This window comes from Scyliorhinus torazame, chromosome 15, assembly GCF_047496885.1.
Source record: "Scyliorhinus torazame isolate Kashiwa2021f chromosome 15, sScyTor2.1, whole genome shotgun sequence".
In the NCBI taxonomy this organism is placed as follows: domain Eukaryota; kingdom Metazoa; phylum Chordata; class Chondrichthyes; order Carcharhiniformes; family Scyliorhinidae; genus Scyliorhinus; species Scyliorhinus torazame.
This window is the reverse complement of record NC_092721.1, coordinates 151,912,986-151,937,472: the sequence shown is the minus strand read 5'-3', so window position 1 is coordinate 151,937,472 and position 24,487 is coordinate 151,912,986. Positions and strand designations below refer to the sequence as shown.

The 24,487-nt window shown below is 47.2% G+C and overlaps 1 protein-coding gene across 2 annotated transcripts in view; it reads right to left on the bottom strand.

Annotated features, from left to right (window-relative positions):
- The window catches only part of pan3 (poly(A) specific ribonuclease subunit PAN3), a 269,750-nt gene that overhangs the window by 203,063 nt on the left and 42,200 nt on the right, over positions 1–24,487 (bottom strand). The window lies entirely within an intron of this gene.

Genomic DNA, 24,487 nt, shown 5'->3' with positions numbered 1-24,487 from the left:
GAAAACCCAAAGATATTTTACCAATATGTAAGTTGTAAAAGATTAGTGGAGGAAAAAGTGGGACCTATCAGAGATGAAGAAGGGAACTTGTGTGTAGATGCAGAGGCTGTGGGAAGGGGTTTAAATTAATATTTTGTCACCATGTTTACAAAGGAAATGGATGATGCCGATATAATAGTCCAGGAGGAACACAGAGATATCGGACGGGCTAATCATAAAGAGAGAGGAAGTACTCCAACGGTTGGAATCTTTGACAGTTGATACGCCGCCAGGGCCAGATGGATTGTTTCCAAGGCTGCTGAAGGAGGTCAGGGAGGAGATAGCAGATGCTCGGAGGATGATTTTCCAATACTCACTAGATACAGGGGAAGTATCGGAAGACTGGAGAAATGCAAACACAGTTCCATGTTTTAAAAAAGGGATCGAAGGAAATGCTAAACAATTATAGGCCGGTTAGTCTTACATCAGTAGTGAGCAAATTAGTAGAATCAATCATGAGAGATAGGATTAACCTGTCACATAGAAAGGCATGGACTAGTCAGGGATAGTCACCATAGATTTGTTAAAGGAAGGTCTTGCTCCCAAATTTGATTGAATTCTTTGAGGAATTGACAGGAAGAGTTGATGATGGTAGTGCAGTGGATGTTGTGTGCATTGATTTTAGCAAGGCATCTGACAAGATCTCACATGGCAGATTGGTCCAAAACGTAAAATCCCATGGGATACAGGGCAAAGCGGAAAACTGGATAAAAAGTTGGCTTAGTAACAGGAAACAAAGGGCAATGGCTGTCTTTGAAAATGGAAAGCTGCTTCAAGTGGTGATCCACAGAGATAGGTGTTGGAGCCTTTACTGTTTGTGTTATATATTAACGATTTGGACATGAACGTGGGGGGCACGATTGGGAAATTTGCAGATGACACAAAGGTTGACCGAGTGGTGGACAGTATAGAGAATAGCTATAATCTCCAAAATTATATAGATGAGTTGGTGGAGTGGGCGATAAAGTGGCAGATGGAATTTGACACAGAGAAATGTGAGGTCATGCATTAGAGAGATCAAACAGTTAAGGTGTACACAATAAATGGGGATATACTTATAGAGAGGTAGATGAAGTGAGAGATCTTGCCATACAAGTACACAGGATCCTAAAGGTAGCAATTCAAATCAACAAGTTTGTAAAAAAAAAAAAAAAAGAGCATATGGAATGCTCTCCTTCATTGGCAGAGGTGTAGGATATAAAAATAAGGATATAATATTGGAATTGTATAAAACACTGGTGAGGCCACAACTGGAGTATTGTGTGCAGTTCTGGTTGTTAAGTAATGGGTTAAGAGACATTCCAATTAGTTGTCTCATTGATGTTCTAACACTGGTCACCACATTACAGGAAAGATGTAATTATCATAGATTATCATAGAATTTACAGTGCAGGAGGCCATTCGGCCCATCGAGTCTGCACCGGCTCTTGGAAAGAGCACCCTGCCCAAGGTCAACACCTCCACCCTATCCCCATAACCCCACCCAACACTAAGTGCAATTTTGGACACTAAGGGCAATTTATCATGGCCAATCCACCTAACCTGCACATCTTTGGACTGTGGGAGGAAACCGGAGCACCCGGAGGAAACCCACGCACACATAGGGAGGATGTGCAGACTCCGCACAGACAGTGACCCAAGCCGGAATCGAACCTGGGACCCTGAAGCTGTGAAGCAATTGTGCTATCGTGCTGCCCCAATTACTCTGGAGAGAGTGCAGAAGAGCTTACAAGAATGTTGCCAGGGTTAGAAAAGTGTAGCTACGAGGAGAGATTGAATAGGTTGGAGTTATTTTACTTGGAACAAAGAAGGCTAAGGAGTTAATTAATTGAGGTGTACAAAATTAAGAGGGGAAGTGATAGAATGGACTGGATAAAATTGATTCCCTTGTGGGAAATTCTAGAACCAGGACAAAGGTTCAAGATAAGTGGCAGAAGGCGTAGAGGAGACATGATGAAACACTTTTTTCGTAGGGGGTAGTACATGGGCGGCACTGTAGCACAATGGTTAGCACTGTTGCTTCACAGCGCCAGGGCCCCAGGTTTGATTCCCGACTTGGGCTGTCTGTGCGGAGTCTGCATGTTCTCCCTATGCCTGCGTGGGTTTCCTCCGGGTGCTCCGGTTTCCTCCCACAATTCCCGAAAGACATGCTTTTAGGTAATTTGGACATTCTGAATTCTCCCGTACAGGCGTCAGAATGCGACGACTAGGGGCTTTTCACAGTAACTTCATTACAGTGTTAATGTAAGCCTATTTGTGACAAGAAAGATTATCATAAAGATTATTATAGTGGGAGTCCGAATTTGCTGCCTGAGTTGGTGATGGAAGCAGAGATCCTAAGCTCTTTTAAAAGGTACCTGGATCTGCACCTTAAGCTACTGGGCTATGGACAGGGTGCAGGAAAGTGGGATTAGAAGCACCTTTGTGTCTTTGGGCTGGCATGGACAAGATGGACTATTAATTAAATTTACAATACTTTAAAAGTCTACTTCGGCCAGTAAAAGTACCAGAATCAACCATGGGCCAGGAGCACTGACAGCTTCTTTAAGCAGGGAGGGCTCACTGTACACTTTGGATGGCCAGGTAGTACTGTAGCCACCTAAAATGGCTGATTCCCTATTAATTTGGTCAAAACCCAATTTAAAATGGCTAACCGAAAAGGCTGATGGGAAAAGCAGCCAACAGGACACAAACGGACAGCTGCAGACAGAATAGCGTATTCGGCTCTGGGGAAGTCGGCACAGATCGATACTCAAGACCATTAGCAGCACATCAACCCAGACATCTGCAGTTTAATCGGCTATCCCCGGGAACAATTGCAACATATTAGCAATTGAATGCCGGGCCACACCTGCCGGCGCCTGCAGTGGCCGAAACAAAGACAGGTGAACGACCACCCCCGATCGAGGAATCGCCCCGTTATTGGACATATCGAACCCAGGGATTGGGAACAAGTCCAATCACTTGGGACTCAGAGTCAAGGGCCGCCCCGAGAGACGGGAAGCCCCGGGACCCTATAAAGTGAGGGGTCAAGTTCAGATCGCTCTCTCTCTCTCCCTTCTTCTCCTGCTCGAGACCTTCGCAAGAACATCAACCAGAAACTGTAAGTTTGACTCCAGCGATCGCTACCCGATAAAGACTCCTAGCCATCGACCTGTATCAGCCTTTTTGAATCCCGCGGGCCAGATCCGATTCGATAAGCCATTCGTTTCCCTGACCTGGTGGGCCCTTCCTAAAGTTAAGTATTGGCCAGTAGTGGTAGGTTTCTATATAGATAGTAGGATTATTGTGTAAGCATTACTTGTTGTATATAATAAATGACCGTTGATTTCAATCTTACTAAGTGGTGTGCTGACTTATTAATCATAACTCGAGCTTGAACCACGTGGCGGTATCAGAAAGGTACCTAGCAACTCGTGAGCAAAGGTGACAGAATTAGAGCTAATAAAACTAAGGCTAAAAAGAGCAACATAATTGGCGACTCCGCCGGGACCCGACATAGAAGTGGAAAACCACTCCGGGAGAACCCCAACAATTTGAATAGAATCCAATCGGAAACAAAAAAAAAAAACACAAGTGTTCAAGCGGTTCTGGTTAATAATTCACAATTCGTAAGTGTGTGTATGCATGCGTAACTAACAGGGTTATAAGGTAAAACTGATAGATTTTGTTGCGTCAAAACTGTCGGAAGTCTGTATTTTCGGAAATTAGAGCAAGCCGTACCCGCATCTACGACACCACCTTAGCCCCCGTTCCAAATTTGAACGTAACGAGCAGATAAGAGAGATGGCCATGCAGGCAATGCAACGCCTCATGAACCCCGAAGAATTTGCGGTCGCACCGATCAGCAGCATTAAAGTGGGACAGTGTCCCATTTGGGAAGTGGAAATTCGCAAATGTCTGCAGGGCAAAGGATGGCCCGTTTGGAGCGGTTTCTGTAATAATGACGACTCAGGTCCCGGAAGTATAGGGCATACTTGGTGGGAGAACATGAGTGAAATCCAGAAGAAAAGCTTAGCGAAAGTGTGCAAGCCGATGGCAATCGTGTCCTGCATGGCACAATTGCGAGGCACAGAGGAGGTCGTCAGGACGCTCCGAAAAGAAATAGAGGGCATACATCGTATGAGTAAAATCGATGTATGCAAGATGGAAAAGGAAAACCTGGAATTGAAAAGGCAGTTAGAAGCCAAGGACGAAGAGGTGGCTGACGCCAAACGGGGTCACCAGTCTGGTCTGGCGCATTTAAGCAGTTTTCAATCCCAGTATGAGAAGGCTTATCAGGACACGCAGCGTGCCATCCTGGTTAAGAAAGAGACGGAGAAGCAGGTGGAGACACTACAGAAGCAATGTAGTGATCTCAAGGCAGCCTTGAGAGCGTTCCACACTGCAAACACGGAACAAAGGCAGAGTACCTTAGACCATGCAAAGTGCCGAAAGCAAATTGCAGACCTGCAATCAATGCATTCTGTCCAAAAGGGATTCCAAGACACCTTTGGGGAAAGTTTAGACCAGGAAGACGGCCCTGATTGGGAAGAACTGCAAGAGACAGCGCAGAGATATGTTCAGGGAGCATGTGCGCAGGGAAAACCCCAAAGGAGGAGAGCACCCCCACCCCCCACACAGCAGGGAATACAGGCTCCCATGAACCCTGTGACAACCCACCGCACCGCCACAGCAAACGAGGCGGAAGTCTTATATTCCACCCCCCTCACAGTGACCCAATTACGGGACACGTGTGCTAAAATCATACCGTTCCTCCCCGTTTCAGACCCACACCATTTCTTTGCCACCGTCAAACACCAGGCGACCATGTACGGCCTGGATGAGAAAGAGCAGGTAAAGCTCACGGTCCTCAGCTTAGACCCATCGGTCGCAGCAGCCCTTCCCGACCCACAGAATGTAGGAGCAGGCACCCTTGCAGAAATGCATACCGCGATCCTGGATGCGATCGGGTACAAACGGGGCGACCCCGTAGACGGTCTAAATAAGTGCAGACAGAAAAAGTCTGAACACCCCACAGCGTTCGCAGGACGCTTGTGGATTCACTTTGAAGCCGTTTTCGGAAATGTAGACCGTGCCCATTTGTCCGCAGACAATATGGCCAAATGGACCCGCACCCTTATCTCCCATGCCACGGAAGCAGGACAGAATGCCTGTAGTAATTATGACCCCTCGGAGGAGGCTCATAATGAGAAGTGGGTGGTCAAAAGATTGTCCCGCGTTTGGGAACAAGCGGCTCACGGTAAACCCGCAGCTAGAACCCCTGAGGAAAACCAAGCCGCCGCAGACGTGCAGGCAATAAGAACCACTCTTCACAACCCCGCCTGGGTAAACGAGGGAAAGAGCAGCCCCCCAGCGAAACCGCAAGAATGCTACAATTGCGGACAGTTGGGACATTTTGCCAAAGAATGCAATGGCCCTAAAACGTCACAGAGAGCCCAACAGACAGGCACTCTCAATAAGAAAAAAGCAGAACCAATACATAGCGTTAGCGCCCAGTCCGATCAGACAGACTTGACCAGAACGGACTGACGGTGTACAGGCTCCCCCAGCTGGGTATGCGATACCCTTTGGGATAGGTCAGGACGACCCGTAGTCGCAGCAAAGGTTAGGGGACAGCCGATCGAACTTCTCTGGGACACAGGAGGGTCCCGCACAACCTTAAATTCCTCCACCCTTGGTAAGGACACGTGGCCCACCACAGCCACTATCACCCTCAGCGGCTTCACAGGCCACTCACAACAGGGACATATCACAACCCCTGTACCCATCCAGATCGGAACCATTAATACAAAACACCCCGTAGTGTTAGTCGACCTGCCCCCAACAGCAGAGCACATTTTGGGGATAGACTTCATGAATTCTCACCACCTCTCTTTCGATCCAGTCAACCAGTGTGTCTGGAAGATGGTGAAATCCGCTAGAGCCCCCGCAACACTCAATATAGGGGATTATATGAACAAAAGCGCAGTCGGCGAGTTTTGGTTCAACCCCACCACACTCAGCACGGACCGACAGGTTAGGGCAGTCCTGCAAAAGAACAGGGCAGCATTCGCAACCCACAAAAACGACTGTGGACGGATGACCGGTTCTGTACAAATAACAGGACCGGACCCTAGACCCCAGAAACAGTACGGATTTCCCCTAGAAGCAGAGGGAGAAATCCTAAAGGTCATAGAAAGATTATTAGAGCAGGGCGTCCTACGATCTGTAGCCTCAACTAATAATGCCCCGATTTGGCCAGTAAGGAAACCCGACGGATCATGGCGTTTGACCAATGATTATCGGGAACTCAATAAAGTCACCCCCGCAGCAGCCCCCACCGTCACAACAAGTCCCAAGACCATGCTCAAACAGGGACTCCATGCCCGATATTTCACGGTTTTGGACGTCAGTAATGGGTTCTGGTCCATTCCATTGGCAAAGGCGTGCCAGTATAAATTTGCCTTCACTTTCAAAGCGCAGCAGTACACGTGGCCATGCCTGCCACAAGGCTTCCACAACTCCCCCTCCATTTTCCACCGACAGCTGGCAAATGGACTAGCGAAATTTTCTCGCCCCGAATGCCTGGTACAGTATGTAGACGATCTACTACTGCAGACAGACACGAAGGAAGAGCACATTGAGCTTCTGTCCGAACTCCTGGAATTACTGCATTCCATTGGCTGTACAATCACCCCCAAAAAGGCCCAGATATTGGAAGAAAAAGTGGTATATTTGGGTACAATTATCACACACGGCAAACGCGAGATCGAGCACAAAAGAATTGACTCGATCACTAAATTGCCCCTTCCCCAACACGTTTCAGCCCTCCGGTCGTTTTTAGGACTGGTTGGCTACTGCCGAAACCACATTGACGGTTTCGCCAGCAAGGCAGCGCCCCTCTCAGACCTCCTAAAGAAAGGAACCCCCTGGGAATGGCTTCCGCAGCATACGGATGCTGTGGAATCATTAAAACAGGCGCTCATAGCCGCCCCCGCACTACAAGTTCCCAACCCGCTTTCCCCTTACGCCATAGAGGTAGCGACCACAGACCGCACCCTTTCAGCCGTACTCCTGCAGGAACGGCACGACCAGCTAAGACCCGTGGCTTATGCCTCCCGGATTTTAGATGCTGTGGAGCAGGGATTCTCAGCCTGTGAGAGGCACCTGCTCGCAATTTTCTAGGCAGTCCAGTACTTCTCATACATTACCGGACTGAACCCCATCACCATTTTGACCGAGCACACCCCCACCCAACTTTTACTAGACAGACGACTTAAAGACGGTACCGTCAGCCAAATCCGCGTTGCTAGGTGGACCCTTCTCTTACAAGGACGGGACATCACAGTAAAACGGACAAAGACTCACACATACTTAGCGGACAATCTACAGTACCCCAAAACCCCCCCCATGAGTGTGAAATCATTTCACCCCACCATAATATAGCTAAAACACCCCCCAGAAAACTAGCCACTCCATCTCAGAACCCCCCTCACCCGGACACGTGTGACCCCATTAGGATTTATGTGGATGGGTCTTCCACAATCGTGGATGGGCAACGCATAACAGGTTGTGGGATTTATGTGGAGGACGCGCAGGGACGCGCCTTCGAGGAAATCGCATTAAAATTACCCGGACACTTAGGCGCGCAGGCAGCAGAGCTTGCGGCTATCGCTTACATTGTAGAGCACCCAGACTCCAACCCCAGCCCAGCAGACATATATTCAGACAGTCTATAAGTGTGCAACAGCCTCACTAAATTTCTGCCCCTCTGGGAAACGAGAGGATTTGTTTCCGCGGATGGGAAACCCCTCCCCTCAGCCCCATTACTCCGCCATATTCTGGAAAAAGCCAAGAACAGGACTTTTGGCATTATAAAAGTCCGCAGCCACCATCGTTCCTCCCCCCCTGGAAATGTAAAAGCCGACGCGCTGGCTAAGGCAGGATCCAGGCATGGGTATTTTTGGAAGCCCCCCCGAGAGCGCCCCAGTGAGTGCGCCAGTGAGTGCAGTTCAGGTCGCGCAGACTAGGATCGAAGATCTAGTAGAGGCCCAAAAGCAGGATAGCGCTCTCACTGAAATCGTGAAAGGGAAGTTTCCAGCCTCATACGAGAGGTACAGAAATACAATAACCACACATGACGGTGTGGTGCTAAAGGACACCCTTTATGTAGTTCCTGAGCAGGATAGGAATCAAATGATCTGTTTATTCCATGATGGTCATGGACACCAGGGAATCGAACCCACCGCAGCCCACCTCAAACAGCTTTGTTGGTGGCCTCATCTCAAAGAGGATGTATCCCATTACATTGAGAATTGCCTCATCTGCGCTCAGAACAACCCAGATAGATATGCCAAAAAGGCACATCTCAGCCACACCCGACCCGTTAACGGCCCCTGGACTAACCTCCAGATCGATTTTATAGGTCCATTGCCCCCTTGCAGGAATGGCTATGAATATGTTCTGGTGGTCATAGACACTTTTACAAAGTGGGTGGAAGCATTTCCAGCCCGCACCAACACCGCGAAAACCACAGCCAAAATCCTAACCCACCACATTTTTACAAGATGGGGACTCCCCCGCAGTATTGAATTGGACCAAGGTTCTCACTTTACGGGACGGGTCATGCAGAACGTCCTCACGATATTTGGCATAAATCAAAAATTTCACATTGCGTTCCACCCTCAGTCGAGTGGTATAGTGGAGCGCATGAATCGGACCCTAAAAACCACCCTTAGGAAAATGGTCCAGCAGAATAACACCACTTGGGATTCGGTCCTCCCCTTTGCGCTGATATTTTTACGTAACACTATTTCCACCTCCACAGGTTACACACCACACACCCTCATGACCGGACGCCCCATGAAAGGGACAGAGTACTTGTTGGGTTTAGACCTGACCAGCCCTGAAGTTACGGCCCTCACCCATGAGAAAGCCGTTGAACAATTACTCGCAAATATAAAAACGGCTGAGGTAGCAGCCGCTGTTAAACTGGGCACGAAAAGAAAACAGAGCAAGGCCTGTATTGATAAGGCAGTACATGAAACGGAGTATAATATAAGACAACAAGTGATGTTGTCTGCGTATAACCCCAGCACATTTCTGTCTCCGAAATACTCGGGTCCGTACTCCATTACGGATAAAGTAAGCCCATCGGTATACAAAATCAAATACCAAAATGGCAAGACTGCGTGGTTTCACATAAACCAGCTAAAGGTTTATGGAGCACAGTCAAACCACGCCCACCACGTCATGCTTGACGCAGCAGACCAAACCCCGCCCACAGCCAACGTAACCACACCAACCCCTTCCACATCCAGTCCAGACACGGACTCGCCCCTGACTCCACCCACAAACTTTACACTCCGCCCCGGAACGCCCACAGACTACAGCAGAAGAGACAGCGACTGTGACTCTGACGACAGCCACAGCACACCTCTCTACTATCCTGGTCCCACACCCAGCGACTCAGACTTCGACTCCAGTGACCCCTTCCTCATCACTTTCTTAAACAAACCGCTCCACCGACCACCGAACCACACGGACAACCCCGACTTTGTTCGACCCCAACTCACACCACGCAGCCCTTTCCGCCCTAATTCACTCCAGAGTTTGGCACCCGGGAGAAGGTGACGACCTCGGGTCTGACTCCCAAGCCGCCAACCCCTTTGCGACCCTGTTCGCAACAGAGAACTGAGGTGTCCACATGATGATTTAAAGGAGACACTTGGTGAAAAGTGTTGTCCTTCCTGATGGAACCTGCAGGATGTTTTCCGTTGTTTGTATGTTTGTTTAATGTTGTTCGTCCGACAGGAGAAATTTCTCACACGCCCATTCTGCCGAAACCTCTGAGGACTTACCTCAGAGACCCACCGAGACCAGACGCTTGTTCAGAGGAACTAGCTTTTCAGCTGATACTTGTTCGGGTATCAGACGCCCGATCGTAACTGCTCTTCTGATTTGACGGGAGAATCAGAACAGCAACCCCACCATGATGACTACATTTTTGCCCGTTCATGTCGGTTGCTCAGGCAGTGGAGAAACGGCGTGAGACCCGCCCTGCCTGGGGACCCCCCCGTTGGTCAAAAACGCTCGGGTAGGGGACATACGGTATTGGTAGCCGTCCTACCCGGGGACTCCATCCAAATCTTACCCGTCGCGGCCCATACGCACCTCATTCGACCTTTTCCTTTCAAAAACAGGTTTATTTATTTAGGCAACCTTTGGGTTGCCGCCAAATGCTATTTACATCCTAGAACATTTGGATGATAAACTTAGCACTGGTCCACCATTGGGAAGTGTGCCGTGTCCTAACATTTGTTTTGAAAAAAAAAAATGGGGGAGAAGTCACATATAGTGACCAATTATAAGGGTTTAATTGGCCCCAAGAACGACAGACACACTAACACACCGGATATTAAACCAAGGTAGTTACAGATACTATGCTTGTTTTACAGAACTCCAGAAGCTCCAGGACTGGAGAAAAACAGAGAACACAGAGAAAAAAAAGAAAGAGGACAACCGTGAGGACTTCTTTCATCGTGCTCAACATCTTTTTGGACATTTGGTTGCGCGGGAACGCGGACCCCATTACTCCAAACCTCCCTGCCGTTAATGTTTCACTGCCCCGCAGTACCGAGAGCCCAGTCACCAGCCACGCTGCATTATCCTGGTGTGCCAAGTTCATAACTTGGTACTCCCTGTCGTACGTTATTGAGGCACTGTTAGCATGGGCCATACTCTGCTGTGCAGTACAGACCATGCGCCTCCACAAGTGGAAAAGGAGAGCGTACCGCGCTCGAACCCCGGTATATCGGATCCGATCCCCTATATTTGGTTATGACCAGACCCCAGACCCCCGCGACCTATGAAACCAGAATAATAAAACATGCACTTGCGTTTTTCCTGTCAATAAAAATAAATGTATGATCCTGAGCTTGACTGCCAAACCAGGAAAGAATATATGGAATATTTTGATTGTTGTTGTATGTTTAGAGAGATAGGATTATGCAATGCTTGATGTGTGTTTTAGAAAAAATTAGAGGTTCCAAGTTTTTATTTTTTTAGATACATGCCCCTGCCTGACATAGCGCCCTCAAGAATTGTTTAGGTAAATTTTTGTGCATAGCTAGAGTCAGAGTAGTGGCCATGTAGGAGGTGTCCCCACCCCCCCCCCCCCCCCTCCAGGTCAGGGAACGGAAAGGACAAAATTCATGTGATCCTTCACGCTTCGCGTTAGGATCACAAGGAGGGACTGTAGCCACCTAAAATGGCTGATTCCCTATTAATTTGGCCAAAACCCGATTTAAAATGGCTAACCGAAAAGGCTGATGGGAAAAGCAGCCAACAGGACACAAACGGACTGCTGCAGACAGAATAGCGTATTCGGCTCTGGGGAAGTCGGCACAGATCGATACTCAAGACCATTAGCAGCACATCAACCCAGACATCTGCAGTTTAATCGGCTATCCCCGGGAACAATTGCAACATATTAGCAATTGAATGCCGGGCCAGACCTGCCGGCGCCTGCAGTGGCCGAAACAAAGACAGGTATACGACCACCCCCCGATCGAGGAATCGCCCCGTTATTGAACATATCGAACCCAGTGATTGGGAACAAGTCCAATCACTTGGGACTCAGGGTCAAAGGCCACCCCGAGAGACGGGAAGCCCCGGGGCCCTATAAAGTGAGGGGCCAAGTTCAGATCGCTCTCTCTCTCTCCCTTCTTCTCCTGCTCGAGACCTTCGCAAGAACATCAACCAGAAACTGTAAGTTTGACTCCAGCGATCGCTACCTGATAAAGACTCCTAGCCATTGACCTGTATCAGCCTTTTTGAATCCCGCGGGCCAGATCCGATTCGATAAGCCATTCGTTTCCCTGACCTGGTAGGCCCTTCCTAAAGTTAAGTATTGGCCAGTAGTGGTAGGTTTCTATATAGATAGTAGGATTATTGTGTAAGCATTACTTGTTGTATATAATAAATGACCGTTGATTTCAATCTTACTAAGTGGTGTGCTGACTTATTAATCATAACTCGAGCTTGAACCACATGGCGGTATCAGAAAGATACCTGGCGACTCGTGAGCAAAGGTGACAGAATTAGAGCTAATAAAACTGAGGCTAAAAAGAGCAACAGTACCATTTTCAAAAGTAAAACACACCAGACTCAGACTGGGCACACTGGATCTGACCATGATGGACTGACCTTCAATCCATCTACATAGGTCAGCAATGTGCTTTTATCATTGCTGTAATGTGCAGGGATTCTCCCAAATTTGTGCAGTATTGCATGAATGTTGCCTTTCAATTCAAACATCTGAGGAATTTGCATGAAATGTTGCCAGGACTATCTGATAATAATGGACCTCATATAATTGCAAAAACTTTTATCCTTTCATGAACTAATGGCAGATTTGACAACATGCCCATTAAATACTTCCTGCAGTGTGATTCGGCCTGGTGGTTCCTGTTGGGAACACTGACATTGTTTCAGCTATAATCCTCCACTCCCCACCAGTTCATTAAACAGCTGCTGATGTTTCAGGGATTTTCCTCCTCTTCTGCTGTTTACTGGCCTGGCTGCATTGGAATATCACTGACATGCAGCCTTGTGTGCGACATTTCTGCTATCTAGACACCTGTCAGTAACTGGGGCCGCAGCTTCAGTCCGGGTCCAGCTGTCATACTCAGTATATAAAGCCACTGAGCTAGATTGTCATTTCAGATTTTTGGAGAAGTAGCAGTTCCTTCCTATCCTTCCCCAAATCCTGCCCTGTAAATCCATCCCTGGCGTCTTTGGGGCCTCTGCTCGTTCAGGTCCATAGTCCGTTAATCTGTTTCGAAAATTGCCTCGGCTCCAGTGCCCACTCAAATAAATTGCCAACATTTCACAGAATCCATCGAGTCTGCACAGACCCTCCGAAAGAGCACCCGAGTCCCACTCTCCTGCCCTTTCCCCATAACTCCACCTAACCTTTGGACACTAAGGGGCAATTTTAGCATGGCCAATCCACCTAACCTGCACATGCTTCCCGTATCAGCCTCCCCAAACAGGCGCCGGAATGTGGCGACTAGGGGCTTTTCACAGTAACTTCATTTGAAGCCTACTTGTGACAATAAGCAATTTTCATTTTTCATTTCATGTTTGGACTGTGGAAGGAAATCCGAGCACTTGGTGGAAACCCACCAGACACAAGGAGAATGTGCAAACTCCAAACAGACAGTCGCCCAAGGTCAGATCAAACCCAGGTCCCCGGTGCTGTGAAGCAGCAGTGCTAACCACTGTGCCATCTGTTTCAATGTATGAGTGCACCATTGCCCTTTCCCATGACATGTGATCAGAAAAGCACTTGCATCTACAATTAAGGAAGTCTTATTAGGCAAGTGGCTAGCACTGTGGCTTCACAGCGCCAGGGTCCCAGGTTCGATTCCCCGCTCGGTCACTGTCTGTGCGGAGTCAATCATTGCTGGATCTGAACTATTTACAATCTAAAGCAATGTCCTGGATGAAGGATGGAATGTATGGTTGCTAAATTTGCTGATGACACAAATATAAGTTGGTGCATAAGTTGTGAAGGGGACATAAGGGGCGGGATTCTCCACCCCGCCGGTGCGGTGCGCTGGCCAGCGGGGTTTCTCATTGTGGGCAGCCCCACGCCGTTGGGAAATCCCTGGCTGTGGGTGCGCTGCCGGCGCAACGGAAAATCCCGCCAGTGGAGAATCCAGCCCATGGAGCCTGCAAAGAGATATAGATATAGGTTAACCAAGTGGGGAAAAAAATTGGCAGATGTGGTAGAATATGGAAAAATGTGAATTTGTCCACTTTGACAGGAAGAATAGAAAAGGAATATATTATTTAAATGGTGAAAGATTGGAGAACTTTGTGGCAGAGGGATGTACGTGTCCAGGTACATGAATCGCAAAAGGTTGGTGTGATTAACCATTCAATTAGAATGTTGGGGTGTAATCTTAGCAAAACTGCACAAAGTGCTGGATCAGGTGAGAAAAGCTATCTGAAACTCACTGGCTTCACAGTCATCTTTTCTCACCTGATTAAACGGCTCTCTGTGCAATTTCATAGTGCAGGTGAGGATCACAGCCAGCTGGAGAGACGGCACCTAAACATGCTGGCAAGTCCGAGAATCTGCGATCAGGGCACCATTTTTTAAAGGGCACCCAATTTCAAAGGGGGGGGGGGAGAGAGAGAAAGAGTGCAGGAAAGATCTCAAAGCTGAAATCTCACCGGCACAAATCCTGTTTTTGGCCACTCACAAGATTTAGAAGCCATTGTAGGATTTACGCCCGCGATAAACGAGGCCGCTAGGTTGCAGCTTTATTGCAAGAGGAATGAGGATAAAAACAGTTTTGTTCAATTGTATGAGGCATTTGTGAGACCACATCTGGAGCACTGTGTACAGTTTGGACATAATTGTATTTGAAACAGTTCAGATAAGGTTCACTTGGCTGATTCCTGGGATGAAGGAGTTATCTTATGAGGAAAGGTTGGACTGGTTGAGTCTGTATTCTCTCTTTCTCCGCTTTCTCCCAGTGTCTGCGTGGGTTTCCTCTGGGTGCTCCGGTTTCCTCCTACAGTCCAAAGATGTGCAGGTTATGTGGATTGGCCATCGTAAATTGTCCTTAGTATCCAAAAGGTTAGGTGGGGTTACTGGGTTATGGGGATAGGGTGGGGCTTTTTCAGAAGGTCGGTGCAGACTCGATGGGCCGAATGGCCTCCATCTGCACTGTCGGGAGTCTATGTATTCATTGGAGTTCACCCTGTGTCTGCGTGGGTTTCCTCCGGGTGCTCCGGTTTCCTCCCACAGACCAAAGACGTACAGGTTAGGTGGATTGGCCATGATAAATTGCCCTTAGTGACCAAAACGGTTAGGAGGGGTTATTGGGTTACGGGGATAGGGTGGAAGTGAGGGCTTAAGTGGGTCGGTGCAGACTTGATGGGCCGAATGGCCTCACTGTATGTTCTATGTTCTTAATGCGCGGAGAAAAACATATGACAAAAGCAAGTCAACATTCTATTAGAAAAGGGAAATCCTGTTTTTCAATTTTATGAATTTTGCTGAGTATGTAACTAGTAGGTAAAGGGGTACATGTGGTATTCTTGAATTTCCAAAAGGTATTTTGTTAAGTGCCACACGGTAGGTTAACACACAAGCTCATGGAGTAGATATGGTCATAGAATCCCAACAGTCATTCAGCCCATCCAGTCTGCACCGATCCATTCGCCCTATACATGTACCCTAACTTGCGCATCCCTGGACACATGGCCAATCCACCTAACCTGCACATTTTTGGACTGTGGGAGGAAACCGGAGCACCCGGAGGAAACCCACGCTGACACAAGGAATGCAAACGCCTCACAGTCACCCAAGGCCGGAATCAAACTGGTCCCTAGCGCTGTGAGGCAGCAGTGCTAACTACATATATTAGTTTGGACAAAGAATTGGTTAACAGGCAGAAGCAAAGAGTAGGTATAATGGGGCATGTTCAAGTTGCAAACTGCGAATAATGGAATGCTATAAGGGTCAATGCTGGGGCCTCAGCTATTTACATTCTATGTTAACGACTTGGATGAAAGGATTGATGTATGCTTACTAAATTTGCTGATGATACAAAACTAAATGGGAATGCAAGCTGTGAGGACTCAGACTGCAAAGAAATAGATAGGTTAACTGAGCGGACAAGATGATGATAGATGGAAAATAATGTGGGGAAGTGTTAGATTATTCACTTTCGTCACAAGAATAAAAAAGCAGAATATTTTTTAGGGGGTAAAGCATGAAAATGCTGATGTTCAGAGAAACTTGGGTGTACTTGTATAAGAAACATAAAAAGTTAGCATGCACATGCAGAAAAAAATTAAAAAAGCAAATGTAACATTGACCTTTATTTCAAGTGCACAAGAATAAGTCTAGCTTCAATTGTACAGGGCTTTGGTGAGGCCACACCTAGAATACTGTGTGCAATTTTGGTCTCCATTTATAATGAAGGATATATTTGCATTGAAGGCAGTACAGGGAAGGTTGATCCCTGGGATGAGCAGGTTGTGCTTTGATGAGCGCCTGAGCAAATTGGGTCCATATTCTCTGAAGTTTAGAAGAGACTACCTCACTGAAACATTCAAGATTATGAAGGAGCTTGACATGTTCAATACTAAGAGGTTGTTACCCCAGCTATGGAATTTAAAAACAAGGAGACACAGGGCGGGATTCGCCGTTTCAAAGACTAAGTGCTCCCACCAGCGGAGAATCGGGACATTTTTGTGCTGCTGCTAGGAGTGCTGGGGAGGTGCAATTCCATCCATGCAAATGGGTCAGCACGCTGCCCACATGCATCCTGCCCAAGTCCTCGTTCCCCAAGCGTGGGATTCTCTGGGGTCGGGAATCCTACTGTGAACTTCACTGGCTTTTAAGGGCTGCACTCATGCCAGACTCTCATTCCAGCCTAGGAGGCTGCTAAAAGACCTGCACCACGCTTCCCTGATGCAGACATCCACAGGATGTTGGACGGCATTGAGGAGAGGAAGGACACCCTCTTCCCCAGGGCGGGGTGGAGACACCAGCTAATTGTAATTAATTAAGTGTGGGATGAGGTGATAGATGCAGTGATGCTGGCAGCCTCACCAAAGAAGACCGGCATGCAATGCAGGAAGATGATGAACGACCTCCTTCGAGCAGCTCGGGTGAATACCACCTGTGACACCCTGGTATCACTCTTGTCCTTGGTCACTGACAACTGTCCCCAAACTGTTATATGTCAGCAAAACTCCATCTACCAACTTGTCCCTCAGAACCACCCTCTAGGAATCCAAGCACACAACCTGCCCTCTTTGGCCATGTACCATACCCGCAAATGCCACCAGTTAGAAATCTCCCCCTCCCATCCCCCATAAAACTGGCGTAGCATCATCTCACTATGTCCTTTTTATGTCGCCAAGGATAAAGCGGGCCATAATTGAAAGGAGCATCAGAAGACGGGTTGGGTCATGCTCGAGATAAGAGTCTATTAGGGGAGGCAGTGGCATAATGGTAATGTCGCTGGACTAGTAATCCAGAGACCCAGGGTCATACTCCGGGGACCCAGGTTCGAATCCCACCATGGCAGATGGTGAAATTTGGATTCGATAAAAATGTAGAATTAAAAGTCTAATTATGACCAAGAAACAATTGCAGATTGTTGTAAAAATCCATCTGGTTCACTAATGTCCTTTTAGGGAAGGAAATCTGTTGTCCTTACCTGGTTTGGCCTACATGTGAATCCAGATCCACAGCAATGTGGTTGACTCTTAAATGTCCTACGCTCACATACCATGAATGAATTTTTTTTAAAACACCCCCTTCGAAGAAAGGGCCATGGAACTCACACGAGAGGCAGAGGAGCGAGCTACGGCTGATAAAGTTAAGCATGCGCCATGAGTCCACTCCAACTTTAACCAACTGTCCTATCTCAAGTGGGTCTTTCATCTCCCATAGCTCCATCCTTCCCAAGAGATGGTCCCCTCTCCCACCCAACCCCTCACTGGTGCATCTGATGGGCAGCGAGAGGGCAGAACAGGGGGACATGTCGTCGCTGTGACATCGGAAAGTCGGCTGGCCCCATCCAGGCCCAGCCCCTCCAGAGGACGGCAACCAAGGGCATCACAGCAGAGGGCAAGACAAGCAGCAGGCCGTCTCCACTCCTGATGTGCAAACTGGGGGAACACCTAGTAGGAGCAGGAGGCCACAAAGTTCGGAAAGTTAGACAACACTTAAGTTGACACAGGTGTAGTTGAACATAAGTGAGTCGTGGGAAGGGGACAACATGTGTAAAAATGCATCATTAAATACTTTATATCAACATCCTCCATCCAGCAGACAAGACTTGCTGCTACTGGTTTAGCACAGTGGGCTAAGACAGCTGGCTTGTAATGCAGAACAAGACCAGCAGCGTGGGTTCAATTCCCATTCCAGCCTCCCCGAACAGGCGCTGGAATGTGGCGACTAGGGGCTTTTCACAGTAACTTCATTGAAGCCTACTTGTGACAATAAGTGATTATCATTACTGCTAACCCAGCCCCAACACTCTTATGATGCTGAGATGACAGTCGGAGGGGAGAGGCGGAGCTGTGGTCGTGAGAAGGGGTGAAAGGCTAAGGGGAAGGTGGGGTGAAAGGTTAAGGAGAAAATGGGGGGGAAAGGCTAAGGAGAAAATGGGGGGCAAGGCTAAGGAGAAAGTGAGGTGAAAGGCTAAGGAGAAAGTGAGGTGAAAGGAGAAAGTGAGGTGAAAGGCTAAGGAGAAAGTGAGGTGAAAGGCTAAAGAGAATGTCGGGGCAATGGGGGCCAATGGGATAGAAGGGACTGAGGGTTTGCGCGTGGGTAGGGGGCGGGGGGGTGGAGCTACTGGTCTTTGGGCCTCCTAGTCGTCGAATTGGGAGGTGATCAGGTTCTCCTTGGTTTGACAGCCCTGGAGGACTCGTTGCTCAGCCTGTCAAGCCAGCTCCGGATCCTCGCCTGGCTCATCCTGGACACCATCCTCGTCCTCATCCAACGATGCCTGTCGATCTTCCCCTTCCTCCAGCACGCCACACCACCGCTGCGCGATGTTGTGCAGTAGGCTTACCACAATGCGCGCGTCTCTCTGGGGACTGTATTCGAGAGCCCCACCAGAGTGGTCCCGACAGCAGAAGTGCACCTTTAGGAGTCCAATGCACCGCTGAATGACGCTCTTGGTTGCAGAGTGAGCGTCGTTCGAACGTCTCTCCGCCTTGTTCTGGGGTCTCCGCACAGGTGTCATCAGCCATGACGGATGTGGGTAGGCCTTGTCACCCACTAGCCAATCCCTCACTGGAAAGAGCTTCTCAAAGGTGCCAGGAACCGGAGTACACCAGGATGTACGCATCTGGGTATCGTGCACAGACGTGCATAATGTGCAGCTGACTATCGTGCACCGACTGCACATTGAAAGTGAACACCTTCTTGGTCATGAAGGGTATCCACCTGTCAAGCCGGTGCTCTGAGGGCGACATGCATACTATCAATAATCTCCTGGACCTGGATATGCATATGAGCTATTTGCAAGTTCCCACTGGCACAGGGTGGGAAGCCCGCTATGGGCGGTGGTGCAGGACCGAGACTAGGGATGGGTTTCCAACCCGTTTTTGGGCCAACGCGGGATTCTCAATCTTAGCGACGGAGAGTGGCGTATCCCCCCCCCCACAAATTTAGGATAAGTGGATGATCATTTGGGACTGAGATGGGGAAACAGTTCTTCATTCAAAGGGTTGTGAATCTTTGGAATTTTCTACCCTAGAGGGTTGTGGATATGCCATCATTGAGTATATTTAAGGTTGAGGTAGACACATTTTTGGTCTCTCAGGGAATCGAGGAATACAGGGAACAGGTGAGAAAGTGAAGTTGAAGATCCAAGATCAGCCATGGTGATATTGAATGGCAGAGCAGACTCGATGGGCCTCATCATCTTCCCTTGCTCCTATTTCTTATGTTCTAACGCCGCTTGAGCAGGGAAATGAAATCAAAATAAAATCCAATACCCTGTGCTCAACTCATGTCATTGCAGCAACAGGTCCCGTTCACATTGTTCTGTGGACAACAGTTTCAGGGCCACTGACTAGCCTGTATACCAGTGGCTACATTTTTAAAATAATGAAGTACCAGCCACTCTTGGACATCTTGATCATTAAAGTATTTACATAAATACATGTTCTTTATCAAGAATGCTCCTGCTATATTGGCAATCTCTACTAGATTAGCAATCACAAAATGTATTTTCCGATTGAAACTGCATGGAGCATGGAGATGCATACTTCCAGAACCACAGAACCATAGAAAGGTTACTGTGCAGAAAGAAGCCATTCAGCCCATCGGGTTGTGTTTGCGTCGGCCAAAGGAAAAGAAACTAGCCCCTCATTTTAATCCCACTTTCCAGTATCTGGTCCACAGCCTTGCAGGTTACAGCACTTCAAATGCAGATTCAAGTACCTTTCAAATGGGTTCAACATTTCAAACTCAACCACGAGCTTAGGCAGTGAATTCCAGATACCCACCATCCTCTTGGTGAAAACATACTTCCTAATGTCTCCTCTAATCCTTTTAAAAATCACCTTAAATCTATACTCCCTGGTAATTAACCCCTCAGCTAGGGAAAACAATTCTTTCCTGTCTACTCTATCTAGGTCCCTCATAATTTTGCACAACTCAGTTAGGTCACCCTTTAGCCTCCTCTGTTCTAAGGAAAACAATCTTACCCTATCCAATCTTGCCTCATAGTTGCAATTTCCAAGCCCTGGCAACGTTCTTGCAAATCTCTTCTGCACTTTCTCCAGTGCAATTATGTCTTCCTGTAATATGGTGACCAGAACTGTGTATAAAATTCCAACTATGGTCTAACCAGCATTTTATACATTTCCATCATTACATCCCTGATTTTGTTTTCAAAACCTCACTGAATAAAGCATTCCATATGCTTTCTTGACCATCTTGTCCAACTGTCCTGCCATCTTCAAAGATCTGTGGACATGCGCTTCAGGTCTTTCACTTCCTCAACCCCTCTCAATATTTCCCCATGTATTGAGTATTCCCTTGCTTTGTTTGCAGTCCCCAAATGCATTAACTCACACTTTTCCGGTTTGAATTCTAATTTGCCACTTCTCCGCCCACTCATCCAAACCATTGATACCTTTCTGAAGTCAACAGCTATCCCTCTTCACCATCAACTGCATAGCCAATTTTTGTGTCATCTGCAAATGCCCCAATCATGCTTCCCACATTTAAACTTGACTATTATATACAACAAACAGCAAGGGCCCCAACATTGAGCTCTGTGGAATGCCACTGAAAACCGTTTTCCATTAGCGAAAACGTCCACTGAAAACCGTTTTCCATTAGCGAAAACATCCACTGAAAATCATTTTCCATTAGCAAAAACGTTCACTGAAAACCGTTTTCCATTAGCGAAAACATTCACTGAAAACCGTTTTCCATTAGCGAAAACGTCCAATGAAAACCGTTTTCCATTAGCGAAAACATTCACTGAAAACCGTTTTCCATTAGCGAAAACATCCACTGAAAACCGTTTTCCATTAGCGAAAACATCCACTGAAAACCGTTTTCCATTAGCGAAAACATCCACTGAAAACCGTTTTCCATTCGCGAAAACATTCACTGAAAACCGTTTTCCATTCGTGAAAACATTCACTGAAAACCGTTTTCCATTAGCGAAAACGTCCACTGAAAACCATTTTCCATTTGTGAAAACGACCATTGAAAACTGTTTTCCATTCACGAAAACGTCCATTGACCATTAATTACACTTTGTTTCTTGATACTGAGCCAATTGTGGATCCAACTTGCCACCTTCCCCTGCATCCCACTTTCCTGACCGGTCTGCCGTGTGGGGCCTTGTCCAATGCTTTACTAAAATCCATGTAGACAACAACACTACACTAGCCTCATCAATCCTTCTTGTTATTTCCTCAAACATTTCTATTAAGTTAGTAAGACACAATTTCCTCCTAAAAAAACAATGCTGACTATCCCTGATCAAACCAAGCCTTTTGAAGTCACAATTTATGCTGTGTCTCAGATTTGCTTCCAATAATTTACCTCCCACCAAAGTCAGGCTGACTGGCACTAGTTTTCTGTCCTATCTCTTGCACCACTTTTAAATAATGGTACAACGTTCGCAGATCTCCAGTCCTCTGGGACCTTGCCCGTGTATAGAAAGGATTTGAAAATGATCCTCAGAACATCCGCTATTTCTCCTCTGGCTTCAACAGCCTCGATTACAATCCATCTGGCCCTGGCAATTTATCCACCTTCAAAGATGCCAGTCCCTGCAGTACCTCCTCTCTCACTATGCATATTGTGTCTAATATTTCAATTTGGTCACCCGTGTAACTAGTATATCTGCATCATCCCTCTGCTTAGTGAAGACAGAGACAAAGAACTCAATAAGAACCCTGTCCACATCTTCAGCATCAACCCACAGTTATCAAGTACATTTCTGATAGGTGCTAACTTTTCATTTATGCTCTTGCTCTTAATGTGCTGGTAAAACAGCTCAGGATTTTCTTTGATTTTACCTGCCAATATTTCTCGGTAACCTCGCTTTGCTTTCCTAATTTCCATTTTTACTTCTCCCTGTTCTTTCTATACTCCTCTAGGCTTTCTACAGTATTAAGTTTTTTGTGACTACCATGTGCATTCCTTTTCTGCTTTATCTTGGTCTTTATATTTCTGGGTAACCAGGAGGCTCGAGATTAGGCAGTACCACCCATTTTCTTTGTGGGGACATGTCTACACTGTGCACATAGAATTGTGCCTTTGAATGTCTCTCACTGATTTGACAGTTTTTTCTTCTAATAGCTCTCGGCAGTCCACCACTCAGCTTTGTAAAATTGGCCTTCTCCCAATTTAGAACCTTTACTCCTGTTCTATCTTTGTCTTTTTCCACAATGATACTAAATCTAACTATACAATGGTCACATTCTCAAAAATTGTCTCCCACTAATGCTAATCAGTGTAGAAATAGGAGGTTAGTCCAGAAGAACGCATGGCTGGAGAGATGGTGCAGGAGGGAGGGCTTCAGATTTCTGGAGTTTTCGGACCGTTTTGGGGGGCAGTGGCACCCGAACAAGGCGGAGTGGTTGCACCTGAACCAAAATGGGACCAGTGTCCTTGCAGGGAGGTTTGTTAGTGCTGTTGGGGAGGGTTGAAACTAATTTGGCACGAGGGTGGCATAGTAACACAGTGGTTAGCACTGCTGCCTCACGGTTCAATCCCGACCATGAGTCCATGTGGAGTTTGCATTCTCCCCATGTCTGCGTGGGTCTCACCCCCACAACCCAAAAAAGATGTGTGGGGTAGGTAGATTGGCCAAGCTAAATTTCCCCTTAATTGAAAAAAAAATGAATTGGGTATTCTACATTTATTTTTTAAAAGAAACTAATTTGGCATTGGGGTGGGATCCTAAGAGAAGGTTCAACAGTGGGAGATGTACAGCCAAAATTAGAAGAGATAGCAAATGAGTCAGGAAGACATAGAATATCTAGACCTGTTAAGTCACAAGGGAGTTTGGCAAGATTGGATGGTATTTATTTTAATACAAGGAGTCTGATGAACAAGGCAGATGGGTTGAGGCCACAAATTAAAACATGGAGGTATGTTTTTTTTATAAATTTCGAATACCCAATTCATTTTTTTCCAATTAAGGGGCAATTTAGCATGGCCAATCCAGCTACCTGCACATCTTTTGGGTTGTGGGGGCGAAACCCACGCAAATACGGGGAGAATGTGCAAACTCCACGCGGACAGTGACCCAGAGCCGGGATCGAACCTGGGAACTCGGTGCCACACTGAGACATGGTTGAGAGAGGGGCAGAATTAGTAGGTCAATATTCCAGGATACAGGATCTTCAGGCAAGATAGGGAAGGAGGTAAAAGAGGAGGGAGAGTCGCAATTTTGATCATGGAATCAGTTACAGCAGTAGGGAGGGATGACATCTTAGAAGGCTCTTCAAGTGAAGCCATAGGGGTAGAACTTCAAAACTAAAAAAGGAGCAATTACATTTCTGGGAGCGATCTATAGGCCCCTAACAGTCCGGGAGAAATAGAAAAGCAGATATGCAGGCAAATTTCATAGAAGTGTAAAAGTAATTGAGTAGTGATAGTGGTGGATTTCAATTTTCCCAACATTAACAGGGGTAGTCATAGTGTAAAAGGTTTAAAGGGAGTGGAATCCTTAAAATGCATCCAGGAGATGGGCAGCACGGTGGCTAGCACTGCTGCCTCACAGCGTCACGGACCCGGGTTCGTTTCCGAACTTGGGTGACATTCTCCCCGTGTATGCATAGGTTTCCTGCAGGTGCTCCGGTTGTGCAGGTTAGATGGACTGGCCATGCTAAATTGGCCCTTAGTGTCCCAAAGGTTAGGTGGGGTTATTGAGTTACAGGGATAGAGTGGGGCTGTAGGCCTAGGTAGGGTGCTCTTTCAGAGGGTTGCTGCAGATACGATGGGCAGAATGGCCTCTTTTTGCGCTGTGATTCTTTTATGAAAACCTTTTAAGCCAGTACGTAGAAGGTCCTACAAGAGCGTTCTGGACTTAATTTGAGGTAACGAGGCTGGACAGGTGGTTGAAGTAACGAGGTTGGACAGGTGGCTGAAGTATCAGTGGGGGCACATTTTGCAGACATCAATCATAACTCTGTTAGATTCAAGATGGTTTTGGAAAAGGACAAAGATGGACCGTAAATCAAAGTTCTAAACTGGGAGAAAGACGGTTTTATAAGATCAGATATGATTTGGCTGGAGTGGACTAGGAGCAGACATTTCTAATGTTCTGTGACAGAACAGTGGGACGCATTCAAGAAGGAAATAGGGCGAGCACAGGGCCAACATGTTCCAGTAATGAAAAAGGGTGGGACCAACAAATCCAGTGAACCCTGGATATTGAGG